The following is a 16,895-nucleotide window of genomic DNA, read 5'->3' on the forward strand; positions in this document are numbered from 1 at the left end:
AGCATTCCATCACGCTCTCTCCATCTCGCAGCCGCCCTCCGACACCTAAGGAGACAAAGACAGCAAGGTGAGTGTTAGGAAGAATTCTCTGTTTAGGCTGAATTTCCTAACCTAGTGAGTCCCCCAGCAGCTTTGCTGGATTTTGTGGGGTTATTTTTTTCTCCTGCCAAGAGTGAGACTCTTTTATCCTCACTCTTGGACATGACTTGAGAGTGTTCTCTGTGACTTGCTATGTGCTTATGGGCTGGGGGGGTAATTTTCCCCATAGGCCATCATTGGTTTTTGAATGTGTGTTACACAGCACCCTCAGTGCAGTAGCACAGGGGTGTCTTGGAGACCCCCAAACATAGACTCCACACCCTGGGACTGACTACTGTCTCCCTGGGTCTGTAAAGTTACCATTGACTTTACTAGTCTTAATTTAGGAACTTAACCAGTACAAACCATCTTACTGTGGAAGTACTGGTAGGGGCAATTAGATTGCCCCTGGGTCTGTTGTCGAGGGGGTACTGTCCCGTCCCCCCTCGCCGAGTTCTGGCTGGTGGCAGTGGATACCACGGAAATATTCCACCGGAATATTTCCCAATGGGATTTCCCATTGGTTTTTGATGCACCACTTTTTGGTGCAATGTTAAAGATACCGCCGGTTTATTTATTTAATATAAATTCGCCGGTTGGGATTTTTTGCCGGAACTCGCCGCCAAAATGGCGTCTAGGTTCACTTCAGTAACCCTGAACCCGAGTCGAGCCTTTGTTCCACTTTTGGCGGGCTTCTGCACAGAAGCCCTCCAAAGTGGTGCCATTCTGTCTGGGTACCACAGGGGGTGTGGGAGGGGGTTTAGGCACCCTGGACCGAGTTGCCTTGCCAACTCAGGTCGCACTCTAGTGTGATTGGCCCAAGTGGTGAGCCACCCCGCTCACCACTTAGCATGTTTGAGTGACAGCTAGGCTGTATGAATGGGGGTTTGCTGCATAAAAGCAGGGTTTTTGGGACTGGTTCTTCAGAAGTCGCCACAGGACCTAAGAAGCCGAAGAGGGAGAAGCCGAACCGACCTGCCAAGACGACACCACCGGTGAAGCCCTGCAGAATCGTCTCACCACTTTTCCCGACGACAGAGGAGATCTCCCGCCGGAGAGTCTTCTTCCCTTAACTGGTGGGGACAACCAGTTGCTGCCTTCTTTTCGCTGTCCCGAAGCATCTCGTGGCCGCCTTGCCTGTGCCAAGCACCCCGGCAACCGGGATACCACTTTTTACCTCAACCGCGAAAGAGGGGTAAAAATCCTTTGTGACCGGAGAACTCCACGGCTGGCCTCATCCCTGGTAGTGCAACGACCTGCAGCCTTCCTCCCCGTCGAGATCACCTCTTCCTCGGGACGACGCCGCGACTTGCACCCACTACCAGGAACGACTACCACTGCTGGAGGAATCTTTCCACTTTTAAAGGTACTGTGATCCGCCCGGCCTCCCTTGCCACCGATTGTACGGGGTAGATTTAGCCCTCGGCTCTCGAACCTGGGTAGGTCTGGGACACCCTAACTAAACTTTTCAGAACCATAGTAAAACCGTTTTCTACTCACCTGCAAAGACTTGTGACATTGTGTGATCTTGGGCACATTTTCGCCTGGCTCCCTCTAACGCGGGCCCCGAACTAATTCCCCTTGTTCCACTATTGACTGTCTTTGCCAACCTTATGTGAAAAGTGTTTTACCTAACTGCTCTCCTTATTTCTGCCTTTTCCCTCCCTTTTGGTAATACTTGTTGGAGTACCATCTAACGTTAAGCGCTCACCTCTGGTTGGAAATAAGTGGTGTTAACTTAGAATTGTCCAACAAACGATTAGGGATGTACATATGAGTAATAGTAACTGTGTTTGACTTTCTTATCTTTTCTAATGTGCTAGTGTAATTTATGAGTGTACCTTTAATAAATAAGTTTATACTTTTACACCTAGCTCTGGTCAGTGTTTGCTTGTGCTATTGTACCTCTGTACCTATTATGTATCCTCTGTATACTGCCTAACTCTTCTTGAGGGAAGTCTGACTGCTCAGCCACAGCTACCACAGTGAATCTGTGCGGTGCAGACTGCTACCAAGTGGGTTTACTGCCAACACCTGTAGTCTTAAATCTTTTGCAGTGGTCCCAGAGGGAACTGCACAGGTTTCTGCCTAACAGTGAGCAAGGGGACTCTCTAAGGCTATACAAGCTACCCCCAAGGACTTACCAGATTTACCACGGGAGGTACTCACCTCCTCTCGGGTCGGTGCAGTCAACTCTGCTTCATCGCCGTACCCCGGCCCTTAAGGGGAAAACCACAATAGACTTACCTGAATCTTACCGAGTGCATTTGGAAATCTTCGAGTGGATTAATCGGCAACCTGCAAGGAATCGGACAGAGTGAAGATCAGACATTTGAACTCTTATGAACAATTGGACTTTAGAGTCAATACTGGAACTCACCAATTCCTCTAAGCCAGCGAAGTAACTTGTCATCAACGCGCCCCCATCAGGTGAGACTAAGGAGGGGACATCAAGAGTGATCTGTGGGAAGACAACGGGAGTGGGGAAGGTGGGTTGACACTCAATTCCACGGGTGGTTAATTCCTCTTCTCCTTTGTAGAAGAATATTCTTGCGAGCCAGACAAACTAGGCTGAGCGGGCCAGTCCAGTCAGTCATCTCGGCGCTACACGTCACGCTGGTGGAAACAACAGCGGCCCTGTTCCGGTCGATGCCCCCGTGGGAACCAGGTGAGCGTAACAGAACGCGAAGCCTACCCACAAATACCCACCTGGGCGTCATGGAGACCTCGGAAACTGATCAGTTGGCCCAATTATTAGGGGAATTAAGGGCCGAAGTGCATTCCGCCCGCCAAGAAACCAATGCCCTCAGGAGGGAACTGATCGTGTCAAAAGAACGAGCTGATGAGTTGGCCAGACAACTATTACAGAGCCAGGCTGGACAAACACCTCTACCAGGACTTTTGGCAAGTCCAGCTCCTGTACCATCGAGTAACCCGGTGCAGATAAATTTACCTGGAGCTGTTCCTTTGGCTCCGCCTGAACGCTTTGCCAGAGACCCAAAAGGGTTTGCAGCATTCATGAACCAATGCCGCTTGCACTTTTTATGTAGACCTGGAGCTTTCCCAAACGATCAGGCCAAGGTAGCCTTTGTACTGTCATATCTCAGCGGCAGTGCGGCGGATTGGTCCATTCCACTAGTTAACCAGGATGACCCGATTCTTCGAGATTTCCAGGGTTTTCGAACAAGCATGGAAAGACTATTCGCCCGACACTCCCGAGGACAGGCTTTGGACAACAAACTTTTATCCCTACGCCAAGGTACCCAGGATCTTTTATCTTACATTGCAACTTTCAATAGATTAGTAGTGGAAACCGAATGGCCTGAAGCCAAGCGAATCACATTATTCCATCGAGGACTTCGGGGAGAACTCAAAGATGTTTTGGTCCAAATCGTGAACCCGTCTCAAGACTGTGCTGAATATATAGATCTAGTGGTCCAGCTCGATCACAGACTTCAAACCAGGAAGGCTGACCGAACCAAGTTTGAGAACAGGGTGTTGGTTAAAACCCACGTAAGCTCCAAGGGAGTAGATGTCTCACAACCTATGCAAATCGGGGGGGTTAAAGGACCCTTAACCCAAAAGGAGAGAGATAGAAGACGGCAACTGCAATTATGTTTATATTGCGGAACTACTGGTCATTTTCTTCGGAACTGCCCTGTAAAACCACCCAAGAAAGTTATAGGAGCAGCAGACGAAAACCATGTGAAATCTGACTCGGGAAACGACCACGCCCGGCAAGCGTAGAGGTCCGCTTGTCGAGCTTAAAGAAGGACACTCTGACCTCGCATTTCACCATACCCATGGTCCTTGTAGATCCAGAGCAGCCATCACGCATGCACGCGGTAAAGGCATACTTAGACAGTGGAGCCATAGGAAATTACTTGGACTGGGAATTGGCTACCAGTATGAATCTATCTCTCACCCGCAAGACCACGGCCGATGTTGTCACCACTGTAGATGGAACGGAAATTGCCTCTGGACCCATAACTCATTCCACTGCAGAGATGACATTGCTGAGTCAAGATGGGCATCGAGAGGCTATGATGTTTGACTTAATCAAGGCCCCACAGTTTCAGCTGATACTGGGGATACCTTGGTTGGAAAAACATAATCCCTGTATTGATTGGCGAGAGAAGAGACTAACCTTCCCAGAATGTGCTCACACCTGCTACCCAAGGAAAACTCAAAACTCAGTCCTGGCCCCAGTAATTCCAGTAGCCATACAATTACCTGTTGAATACCAAGACTTTCAGGATGTCTTCCAAAAGGAACAGGCAAACACTTTACCACCTCACAGATCGTATGATTGTCAAATAGATCTTGTACCTGGAGCACAACCACCTTGCAGCAGAATCTATGCCCTTACGGAACCCAAAAATCTCCATTTGCGCCAGTACCTAGACCAGTACCTTGCTAATGGCTTCATTCGCCCGTCCAAGTCCCCTGCATCTTCAGCTTTGTTCTTCGTGCCGAAAACGGAAGGCGACCTTAGAACATGTATTGACTACCGCGCACTGAATCAGATAACCATCAAGAATCGATACCCACTGCCTTTGATCCCAGAACTACTAGACCAGGTGAAGGACGCTTGTATATACACGAAACTAGACCTTCGGGGGGCATATCATCTGGTACGTGTCAAAGAGGGTGATGAATGGAAGACTGCTTTTCGCACCAAGTACGGACTATTTGAGCACCAGGTGATGCCCTTCGGACTATGCAATGCACCAGCAGCCTTCCAGTTCTTCATGAATGATGTCCTCCGAGAGCTTATCGACGTTTGTGTGGTCGTTTACATCGACGACATCTTAGTATACTCTTTATCAGAATCTGAGCATGTAAAACACGTCCGAGCAGTCCTAGAGAAGTTACGCCAGCATAAATTATATGCTAAACTGGAAAAGTGCATTTTCCACACTACGGAAGTGGAATTCCTTGGATTTATTCTGACCCCGAGAGGAATCCGGATGGATACACGAAAAGTGGATGCCATTCTTAATTGGCCTTCGCCAAGTTCAATCAAAGGAGTTCAAAGCATGCTTGGCTTTGCCAATTTCTACCGCAGGTTTATCCCGGACTTCTCACACATCGTACATCCCATTACAATGCTATTGCGAAAAAACAAACGCTTTGTGTGGACAGAGGAAGCCGAGAACGCCTTCCAAGAGTTAAAAGCTAAATTCACATCTGCTCCAATATTAAGACACCCGCGCCCGAGTTTCCCAACATAGTGGAAACAGATGCATCCAGTTCAGCCATGGGAGCAGTCCTTTCCCAAAAGGATCCCGAAACTAACCAGCTTCACCCAGTGGCGTTTTGGTCAAGAACATTTTCAGCCCCCGAATTAAACTATGCCATAACTGACAAGGAGCTGCTGGCCATCAAGTCCGCCTTCAAGGCTTGGCGGCACTATCTACTGGGTGCCAGACATACCATCACGGTCCTCACCGATCACCGCAACTTACAATACCTAAAGACAGCCAAAGCCCAATCTTCGCGCCAACTCCGTTGGGCATTGTTCTTCGCCGAGTTTGATTTTGTATTAACCTATCGACCAGGTTGTAAGAATGGTAAAGCAGACGCCTTGTCCCGGATTGGAATGGGAGAAGCAGAAATAACTTTAGAACCCGTACCCATAATTCCGGAACAGAGAATCCTTGGCCTGATATCCATACAGACACTGGAGGACATTCAAAACAAGATCCACCAACTCTTTGATTCCGTTGCCCTACAGGACTGGGCAAAGAAGGGTCCAGAGTACTCTGTTATCGATGATTGACCTTATTACCAAGGCCGGCTATTTTTACCGCAAAAGGAACTACAGGAACTTGTCATTTCCCATTACCATAACACCTTAATAGAAGGGCATCCGGGTATTGCAAAAACCGAAGCTAAAATTAGGAAGCAATTTTGGTGGCCCACCTGGCGAAAGGATGTCAAGTCATTTGTCATGTCTTGTGGCATTTGCGCACAAAATAAAGGACAAAAGAAAAAACCTGCTGGATTATTGCAACCATTAGACATACCACCTACCCCTTGGCATACCTTGTCATTAGACTTCATCACGGATTTACCTCCGTACCAAGGTTACAATACCATTCTAGTTATTGTAGATCTTTTTTCTAAAATGGCCCACTTCATTCCTTTAAAAGGGATACCTTCAGCTTCAATCCTGGCCAAGGAATTCCTTGAAAATGTTGTCCGCCTGCATGGCTTTCCTTCAGTGTTAATTTCAGATCGGGGCAGTCAATTAATTTCACATTTTTGGAGGAAATGCTGCCAACTGGCACAAATTGATGTTAGGCTTTTGACCAGTCACCACCCTCAGACCGACGGTCAAATGGAGAGGACCAACCAGACTCTCGAACAGTACCTCCGTTGTATGCTACATCAGTCTGAGGGGAATTGGAAAGACATTCTGTGGATCGCAGAGTATGCGTACAATAATTCCGTACACTCAGGAAGTGGACAAAGTCCTTTTTTTACCATTTATGGGCACCATCCTCGAACCTCAGATTTGGACTCACCCCAGCATTTAGAGATGCCCGCAGTGGCCCATCTCCACGCTGTTATTACACAAGCCTTTAAAGAAGCAACCATCCATTTGCAAAAGGCTAAGGAAAAATACAAAAAGGATGCGGATCAGCACAGAAGTGAAGCTCCTCAATACCAAATAGGGGACCAAGTATGGTTAGCCACTAAGCACTTACCACTCAAGGGACTCGGACCTTTAACCCCAGGTATTTGGGACCTTTTTCTGTCAAGGCAATTATTAACCCAGTGGTCGTCAAGTTGGACCTACCTGCTCATATGTGAATCCATCCCGTCTTCCACGTGTCTCTTTTGAAGCCAGTGCAACCAGGAACTAGGCTAACCACTCCACCTGAACCCATCCTCATAGACGGGGAGCCCGAGTTCGAAGTCAAGAATATTTTGGACTCAAAAAGAGTGAGATCAAAACTCTTTTACCTAATTGACTGGAAAGGTTATGGTCCGCAGAAAAGGTCTTGGGAACCTAGTGACCACGTGCATGCACCTCGTTTAGTGAAGAGGTTCCATCGGGAATTTCCAGACAAACCACGGCCAAGGGAGAGAACGACTTTAGGAGGGGCCTTGAGGGGGAGTGCTGTCATGATGCCTGCCCCCGGAAGACCAGACCAGGCCCAGCAGCCCCGGAACCAGGCATCATGCCACTTGGAGCATGCCCAAAAGCCCCAGTTAGGGGCTGTTTGGGTGCAGTCCTGGCGCCTATGGCGAAAGGCTCATAAAGATAAAGTCAGTCCTGGCGCCATGGGCGCCAGGCTCATTATTGATAACTTACCTGAAGCAGACCATGCTGCATACTCACCTGAGGCAGACCATGCTGCATGAAGACTCAAGCCAAACGAGGCTTAGGAGGGACTATTTTACTGAAGGGACTATTTTGTTACTTAGGTGGGGCTGTTGAAGAATACTTACCTGGATCTTCTTCCAAGGCTATTTAAACCACGCCCGGACAGCCACACGTGCTTCTCGTTATTCTGCTTGCTGCAGCGTAACGCTCACCGTGTTTTCAGCAGCTCCAGTCTTCAGCCACGCCCGCTTCAGTCCTGGGACTCCTGAAACAAGAAGAAAAGAAGGATAAAGTTAGAACAGGAGTTTTAACTTTAATCCTTACCTGAATCCTGATCCATTTCGCCACGGAACTGAAAGACAGAAGTCTTTGAAGCATCGCTTCGCATTCCTACGGCGCCGCGCTGAGCTCACCTGCTTGGCGATACTTCAGCATTCCATCACGCTCTCTCCATCTCGCGCCCGCCCTCCGACACCTAAGGAGACAAAGACAGCAAGGTGAGCAAGGGGACCCTCTAAGGCTATACAAGCTACCCCCAAGGACTTACCAGATTTACCACGGGAGGTACTCACCTCATCTCGGGACGGCGCAGTCAACTCTGCTTCATCGCCGTACCCCGGCCCCTAAGGGGAAAACCACAATAGACTTACCTGAATCTTACCGAGTGCATTTGGAAATCTTCGAGTGGATTAATCGGCAACCTGCAAGGAATCGGACAGAGTGAAGATCAGACATTTGAACTCTTATGAACAATTGGACTTTAGAGTCAATACTGGAACTCACCAATTCCTCTACGCCAGTGAAGTAACTGGTCATCAACGCGCCCCTGCGGTCGACGCAGGATGGAGAGCTCTCCTTCCAAACCATCAGGTGAGACTAAGGAGGGGACATCAAGAGTGATTTGTGGGATGAAAACGTCAGTGGGGAAGGTGGGTTGACACTCAATTCCATGGGTGGTTAATTCCTCTTCTCCTTTGCAGAAGAATATTCTTGCGAGCCAGACAAACTAGGCTGAGCGGGCCAGTCCAGTCAGTCATCTCGGCGCTACACGTCACGCTGGTGGAAACAGCAGCGGCCCAGTTCCGGTCGACGCCCCCGTGGGAACCAGGTGAGCGTAACAGATACAAACCATTAGCATTCTACAGTGGGATCTTAGGTCCAGTGATGAAAGATCATTATCCATGTGAACAAGCATTGGCGGCAGCAGCCTTTACAATTGAAAAATCTGCTGACATCACAATGGGCTGTGCCGTAACATTATATGTCGAGCATGCCCTGTTTGCTATTCTTCGAAAGCCTAAAAGCACATTGTCCACACAGAGAGCCTATGGCTACAAGGTGATTATATCAAAAGCGTTGATTAAAATTGTTAGATGCAGAGTAGTGAATCATGTAAGATTCCTAGCAGAGCTAGTAGAAGGAGACATTGTGCATGACTGCACCAAGTACACTGAATATCATAATGAGATACCACATGTTAAAGAAAAAGAAAATGCCGTAGGAAGGCTGGGACAATCTTCTTTATTGACAGGTCCTCATCAATTGATCAGAGCAAGGGCAAAAGGCACACTGGGACCGCAGTGGTAAAAGCAAGACTGAATGGCAGTTTAGAGACAGTAGTAAGTGCAGCACAAGCAGCAGAATTGGTAGAGCTTATTTTGGCACTTGAAATGCATGAAGATGAGGTGGTAACAGTGTATTCCGACTGCGCCTACCTGACGTCCACAGGACATGCAGGACTGTCACGTTGGAAGATCTCTGCTTCTTATGCGCAGATGGCACATAAGTGCAACATGCGCCACTACTGGACAGGCTCAATAATGCACTTAAACTACCAACGGATTCACAATGGTGATGTGCACAGCACACACTAAAGTTACAGATTTAGTTTCCTGCAGCAATGAGGCAGCTGATTTAGAAGCAAAAAGAGCAGTATATTTTCCTGAAATATCTCAATTTGACACTGCACCAAATAAGTACACACATGCACGAAACATGGTAATGAGGGAAGGCTTTAATAGACTAACCACAGCCCAAATAACTGAGTTGCAGGGAAGGGCACTGTGAAGGCATCATGAGGCAAGACACAGACAACAAACTTAAAGTTCAAACAAAAGATATTTATTAACTTAAATGCTAGGATGGTTGAAGGCCTAACTTGCTTTATGCTAAGGTGGCATTTCCCATGCCTGTATGAAAGTAGGGAAAGTCTGAGTCAAAGACTTCAACTTAATAGTCCGTCTGTGTCCAAAACCTATTCTTGCCCTCACAACTAGAACAAACCAAAGTGTAGGGATGTCAATGTCAAAAGAAACAGTGTTTAACTTAAAGTTCAAAGCTTCTTCCAGCTCGCAGCTTTCTCTCAGCTCTGCTTAACCAAGCACAAGAAAGTTCCATGAAAAAGAGTCTTGAGGTTTACCTTTCTCCCGTTCCAGGTAATATAGTTCAGAACGAATCCTGGGGTTCCCTTCACCAAGCTTCAAATAACACAATCCAAACAAAAGAGGGTCTTGAGACTCTGATCCCAAGACTACACATATAGACCTGCCAAGTCTCATGGTTCCCTTCCCCAATACTTCAATGTCTCACACAGGTTCCATGATACTTTCTTTTGTGCACCAAGTAACCTTTTATTTGGCTTCCTTTTTTGGTGTTTGGGTTTAGGGTGTGCTCTTGGACTCCTCCGGTTTCTCCTTAGCCGCTCGCCTCATGGCTCTGCCACCATGTGTCACACAACCCTTTTTAAATGGTAGCCTTGTCATACCGTATTTACTTTTCTTTAGATTCCCTGTTGGATTTCCTTCAGCCTTGAATGTATTCACCTGCAAAGTTTAGGTTCATTTATTGTCCAACAATCATTCAGTTTTATTCAATGGCAGTTCAGAGTTTAATGGGTATGTAGTGATGTTGTCGAATAGAAAATAACAAACAGCATTTATGTCTAAACATTTATAATGAAAAAATACTGAATTTTATTAAATATATATATAAATATAAGTCACCTTTTATTTGGCTTCCTTTATTGGTGTTTGGGTTTAGGGTGTGCTCTTGGACTCCTCCGGTTTCTCCTGAGCCGCCCGCCTCGTGGCTCTGCCACCATGTGTCACACACCCCTTTTTAAATGGTAGCCTTGTCATACCGTAATTACTTTTCTTTAGGTTCCCTGTTCGGATTTCCTTCAGCCTTGAATGTATTCACCTGCAAAGTTTAGGTTCCTTTATTGTGCAACAATCATTCAGTTTTATTCAATGGCAGTTCAGAGTTTAATGGGTATGCAGTGATGTTGTTGAATAGAAAATAACAAACAGCATTTATGTCTAAACATTTGTAATGACAAAATACTGAATTTTATTAAATATATATGGGGGTGGGGTAAGGGGTTAAAACAGGTGGGGAAGGGGTTGAGATGGGATTATAAATGAAGGGAAACAGGGCGGCTGAGAGGGAGGACCCCCAAATTTAAAAAAAACTGTATTTTTCTCGTACATTTGTTTTAGATTTTAGACATAAATGTTGTTCGTTATTATCTATTCGTTAAAATCACATGTAACCATTTAATGCATTCTTATGTTGGTTAATTTAAGATTTGAGTTCATTCGTTGTGCCACATGCATTCAGTATTCAAAGTTTACTAGTTTGCTTAAAGGTTGAATTTCCCTTAAGTTCTGTATTTAATATGCATTGGCTTTCTTTAAGTTTTCCTTTAATTCCTTGGTTGAAGACTTTTAATAAAGTTCCTGCTGAGACACGCAATCACAGGATTTGTAATGTTCTGAGACTTTCGAAAATGTGCTTGTTCCTTTAACAAGGCACACAACCAATCTGCTACATTGTACAAGTCTTTGCTCTCATTTAACAATAGCAGTTCACTTTACAGGCATCGTGGTTACAGTAATACCGGGTTTCTCTATCTGGGAAACTCATCAGCTCACTGTAAAGTCCTTTTCCATATTGCGCTGGCCACAATCTTGGCTGCTTCCTTCCAACGGTTCTTTCTCCTCCCCTGAGACACTCTCGCTCTCTTGCAGTACCGCAGGAGAACCAATCCCTTTGATGGAAGTAAGGACAACCCCTCATCTGGTCTCCTTCCTTCGCCTTGCCTCTGCCACACAGAGCTTTTGCTCCCACTTCACACTCGCAGGGATACTCAGCTGCTTCAGTCCTCAGTTTGCTCCTTCGGCTGCAGAAAGGCTCAGCATGGCACCCATCAGCATCTCATCTCTCCCTCACCTTCCTGTCCAGACTCCTTTTATACACCTGACTTCTGTAAAAGGGTTGTAGGTGTGAGTCCTTTCTCCTAATTGCGGGACTATAGTTAGGCCCATTATTAAGACATGCCTGGTCTTGGTAACAGTACGTCTCTGAGGCCCTCTTCCTCGTCCCAGTACCAAAGTGGTGCAATTGCATGTTGGTGTGCATAACTCCTAGTTGCCTCTTCCTCGTTTGAGTAATGTCAAATGCCACATGTGGAAAAATGAGCGGAGCTGGTTTATAGTAGCCCATAAAGGTTGGGGGGAGGGTTAAGTTTGTCATCAATAGAAAAAGGGGGGGTACCTTGTCTCACCCAAGGGTTCCCCACTCCCAATCCTCAAGGACCCTCCACCCAGGTGATCCTCCCTCACTTTTCCACCCTGAGGCGTGGGATCCAAGAGGAATGGCCTTTCCCTGGCCACCTGCGCAGTGGATCCAAGGGGAGTAGGAGTGAGAATACCCTCAAGTTTCTCACAGCACTATTAGAAAAACAAGAAATATGGAAATGAAAGGTGTGCTCATTGTCCCCCACAGATGCAATGTAGCGGCAGGACAGCACCAGGAAAACAGCTATGCTCTTGGGATTACTTGAAGTAGCATTAGGCCATTTGCACTACACAGCATACACAACATGCGAGCGGCTTGCATTTTCAATCTCTGAGGAGTGGTTTGTTCTGAAACTGGCAGAGCATGTTGCTGAATTCATTGTGAACGGTCTAACTTGCTAGCAGTTTACTGCTGGGCAAAATCTGCAAACAGTGAGAGGAGCTATACCCCGTCCTACTGGACCCTTACAGCATTTGCATATAGACTATGTAGATATTCTCCAAGTTTGTAATGGCTACAGGTATATGCTAGTAGTTGTATGTCCCTTTTCCCGATGGATTGAAGCATGGCTGCTAGCCTACCTTTAGCCCTATTTGCATTACTTAATCAGCCCGACTCAGACCATCACCTGACCCCACACGATCTGGTGACGGGATGCCATATGCATGTACCTCTTGAACCTCCCACTCGAGTCATTACTGATGTCCATAGTGTTTCAAATGTATTGGGAACTGAAATGTATGATTATTTGACTGCTATGATGGCGAGTGTTACTTTCATGTCTCGATAGCTTTGAGTACGGCAGGGGAGGTCGAAGAAGACTGCTGAAAATAATGAACAAATTGATGCTACAACAGTTCTGAAACTGCTTGCTCTATACCCAGGAGACAAAATCCTCTGCAGAAGCTTTACCCCTCGCTGGCACAAGCTGTGGTTTGGAGGACCTTTTATTGTGGAAGAAGTGGTACTAACAGCAGTAAAGGTACGAGGAAGACAGGCGTGGCTGCAACTTGGTGACGTCAAACCCTACAAAGGAGAGACCCCCCTGCTGCAACCCTGTGAATCTGAAGATGAAGAAGAGATGAGACGAGCACAGACGAGATAAGTAACCAGAGCAAACCAGCAACCAATATTACAACCAAAACTATACAGAGACAGTGTTCCTTTTGGTTATATACAGCAATAGAGGAGACATAGTGAACACTTTTTCCAACCATATCTGCATGAGACAAGGAGTAGCACTTGAACAAAAAGAAAAAATATATATACTAAGTGATTCCTCTAACAATTATATTTTTTATGGCTTTATCTTATTCAGTAAACACTTATACTGCTCTAGGACTTAGAAATATAGCCCTCACTGTTCCTCTGGTAAATCTTAAAACGTATTTTATTTTTTTTAAGGATTTTTCTTGCTGTATTGACACAATTTTTCCTGTGAACACTGAGATTTTGAAGGCATGGGAAGAAACTTTTGGGAAGGAAAAGAAAAATGTGACTTTTCAATTTTGTTAGATATTCGCTTTTGGCACGTAGACGTAACAATGCTCATGGTTATTTTCAAAGAGTTGATACATTGGCAATAATGCTCATAGTAATGTTTTTTATATTTTGCAGTGTAAGGATGAGGCTGGACCGCTGTTGCAACTTGACAGAATGTACCTTTTATTTTCCCAGATATTTAAATAAATTAACCTGGAGGAGTTCAAAAGAAAAAAACCTCAAGGGCTGAAATTCAGTCTTCTTTTCTTCCTGTTGCTTCGTTGATAAGGATGAATCAGCTGGGATTGTAAACTAGTCCTCATACACCCAAAGCGTCTCTGGTGGGGCTCTCTCTTCCTCTGCACGGCTGTTCTGCAAGAGATCGGATGAACAACACACAGTCCGTCATCGTTCTCCAATTTATATAGGGGCTGTAGTGGTTTTAGCCAATCAGCAAGTACATGCTCTGATTCTCTATATATACCCCACAATCCCTGCCCCCTTCCTCTCTGACGGAAGATTGCCATGATGCCTTTCCCACTGACTCCGGCGGAACACGTGCGGCTGCTGCCTCCAAGTAACGTGGTGTTTCTGAAACACTTGGACCGCCTTTGTAAGGGGAATAATGAAGGCTGGGCGGACCGCTTTTGTAAGGGGAATAATGAAGGTTGGGTGGAATGAGACATGTTATGGGAGCCGGTACGGAAATTAAACTGTCATCCGTTTCCCCCCTCACGGCCTTAGTGGCTGCAAGCCAGTCGTTGTTCATCTTCCCCTCCTTCCTGATAGGTGTAGACGTGTCGGAGTCTTCGGTTTTCACCCCTCTGAGTAGCTGTTCCTCGTTCCCACGTAGGCTCTGTCAGGATCGCGGCATGGCTGGCAGTACACTGAATTCCCTCAGCGTTCTTTCCACGTGCATTGCTCGGAAACCTGTATGCAAGCTTTCCTCTATGCGCTCCTTGTGAAGCGGCCCTCTGTTTTCCAACCCCCCTGGGAGCTCACCCATTGCTTCCACACTTGCCCCAGGCGTCCTCCGCTGGGTTTCTAAGGACCCAGCCCGCTCACAAACTCCCCTGAAGAATCGAGCCGCTCCGGTTGATCAACACTCTTAGAGAGGTAATCAGGAACCAGATGGAATGATGCGGGCTTATGCAAAGTCTTGAAACAAAAAGCCTGTAGGGTGAGAAACCACCTCAAAATGCGTTGGTTGGAATCTTTTTGGACCGCTAGCCATCGCAAAGGGGCATGGTCCGTGAATACAGTGAATGTTCGGCATCGAGAACACATCACACCTGCGCTAAAAATACTGCACTGGCTACCAATAAAACAACAAAGAAAATTCAATTCCATGTGCATCACGCACAGAGCTATACACAACCAAGGCGTAGAATTCCTGAGAGATAAATTACACCTACACCAGCCGACAAGAACGCTCAGATCAAGCAACGATATATGCCTAGACCCGAAACCCTATAACAAAAGGAAACTTGGAGGATCCTCGTTTTCTCACCAGGCACCGAAAACATGGAATGACCTACCAAAGAATATACGAAACACAAGAAATCATCTATCATTCAGAAAACTGCTCAAATCCTGGCTCTTCACTGCGTAACTAGAAGACCAACCACAAGAACACCCACACCACCTATCAACGAAGAATAAAGAGACGGGCCGCGGCCCCCACCAAACAACCAAACTCGATCATAATGCACCCCACGACAGTCCATAAGACATCTTGAGAGATAGTCACAAGAGGAGGACACTACAGACCGAACATATAGTCAGACCAAGACAAAACCACTTAGTCGACTCATCGACAGTATCACGGCCTGTCCCACACCGAAAGCTTCAAGCAGACATATTCAATTTAGATGGTAGGGTAAGAGGAGACCTCAACTCCTGTGTCGCGCCAAAACCGAATCTCTGTCAGGTGTGGGCCTCTCTCCCCCTTGCGGGACTCGCAATTCTAGCTATGTTTTAGGACGGCACTGAATTATTAAATTATTTATCATATCCAGCGAAGTAAGCTACTATACTCAGTTGCTCAGTTGGGCGTGGGCCTCTCCCCCACTATGCGGGTCTCCCAAGTCTAGCCATTTTCACACCACGCAGGACTCCCGAAACCTAGGCATTCAGCCATACCATGATTAGCTGCAAAACATTTAACCCACTAAGCAAAATAACAAAAAGCTCAGAACTCTCTACATACTTATCTCACTCAAACGAACACAACCACCTCTCGCACCGCAATCTGCATGCACTTCACCACACTGCTACAACACATAAACCGCACACAACAGCACATGAGGACGGACATCGCCCCGATACTCGCACCAAAAGCTCAGCACCTGGTGTATACAGAGTTGAAGTTGCCAACAGAACACCACTCCTCTCACTATCTTACTCCCTCTTCACCCTACTAACCCATCCCGCCTTCTCATTTGCAGATCCGCCAGCGTGCCTGGGGACCAATGCTGTTGGTGATGGTGCGTGGTACAAATATCTTTAACATTTAAAATTTAACATCTGTTTAATGGTCTTGTTGTAACGTTCCACAAGATCATTTGTCTGTGGGTGATAGACCGACTGCCCCACTCTAAGCGGGAAAAGAAATCTATCTAGAGGATGGTTCATGAATAATCAAACTACATTTTCCCCCGAAGATCGATGGGCCCTAATCATAGCTGAAAACGAGAAAAAACTGATATGTGCAGTCGTCTCCTTTTGGAATAACATCATGGGGAACTGTCAAACTGGTTGAGAAAGAAGAAGGGCAAGAATCAACAAGAAGCAACAGAAACCAATGGGACTTTGGAACATTTTTATTATGTATGGTGTAAAGAACAAAGCGATATGTAAGACATTACAATAAGATGAAAGGTTTGATATGTAAACCGAAACATTTTAATAAAAATGTTTTTAAAAAATGGACCGAGGTCCGTATCTGCCTGATGTTTAGTTGTGGACATACCTGCCGCATAACCCCAGACACAACATTTCTTCCTTGATCAGTGATGATTTCTGTGGGTAACTCCACTCTAGCAAAGAAAGGTACCAGCATATTACAGACTTGTGTTGCACTTATCCCTCTGATTGGGAATGTCTCCGGGTATCTTGTTGCATAGTCCACGATGGCCAAGATGTACTGGTGGCCATGGCTATTGGCTCTAGGGATCCCACAATATCCATCGCAATCTGAGAATATTGTTCCTTTATCAGTGGCATAGGCTGTAAGGGGGTCTTGGTGGATAGTCTAGGATTGGTCTTCTGGCATAATGTACTTTCCTCACAATATCTGGCCACACTACTGGCCACCAAAACCTTTTTAACACTTTTTCTTGTTTTTTTTCCCCTAGCCAGATGACCACCTGTTGTCTCAGCATGAACTAATTTGAGCACAATTGACCTAAAATTTATGGGA

The 16,895-nt window shown here is 46.2% G+C and overlaps 1 long non-coding RNA gene across 1 annotated transcript in view; it reads left to right on the plus strand.

The window, feature by feature from the left end:
• The window catches only part of LOC138567094 (uncharacterized), a 93,055-nt gene extending 76,693 nt beyond the window's left edge, over positions 1-16,362 (plus strand). The window contains exon 3 of the long non-coding RNA XR_011302101.1: positions 12,877-16,362. This is a non-coding gene — a long non-coding RNA (uncharacterized lncRNA). The remainder of the gene's footprint in view (positions 1-12,876) is intronic.
• The last annotated feature ends 533 nt before the right edge of the window (positions 16,363-16,895 follow it).

The sequence above is a fragment of the Ambystoma mexicanum genome, chromosome 2p (assembly GCF_040938575.1).
Source record: "Ambystoma mexicanum isolate Mex_15411 chromosome 2p, UKY_AmexF1_1, whole genome shotgun sequence".
NCBI lineage: Eukaryota > Metazoa > Chordata > Amphibia > Caudata > Ambystomatidae > Ambystoma > Ambystoma mexicanum.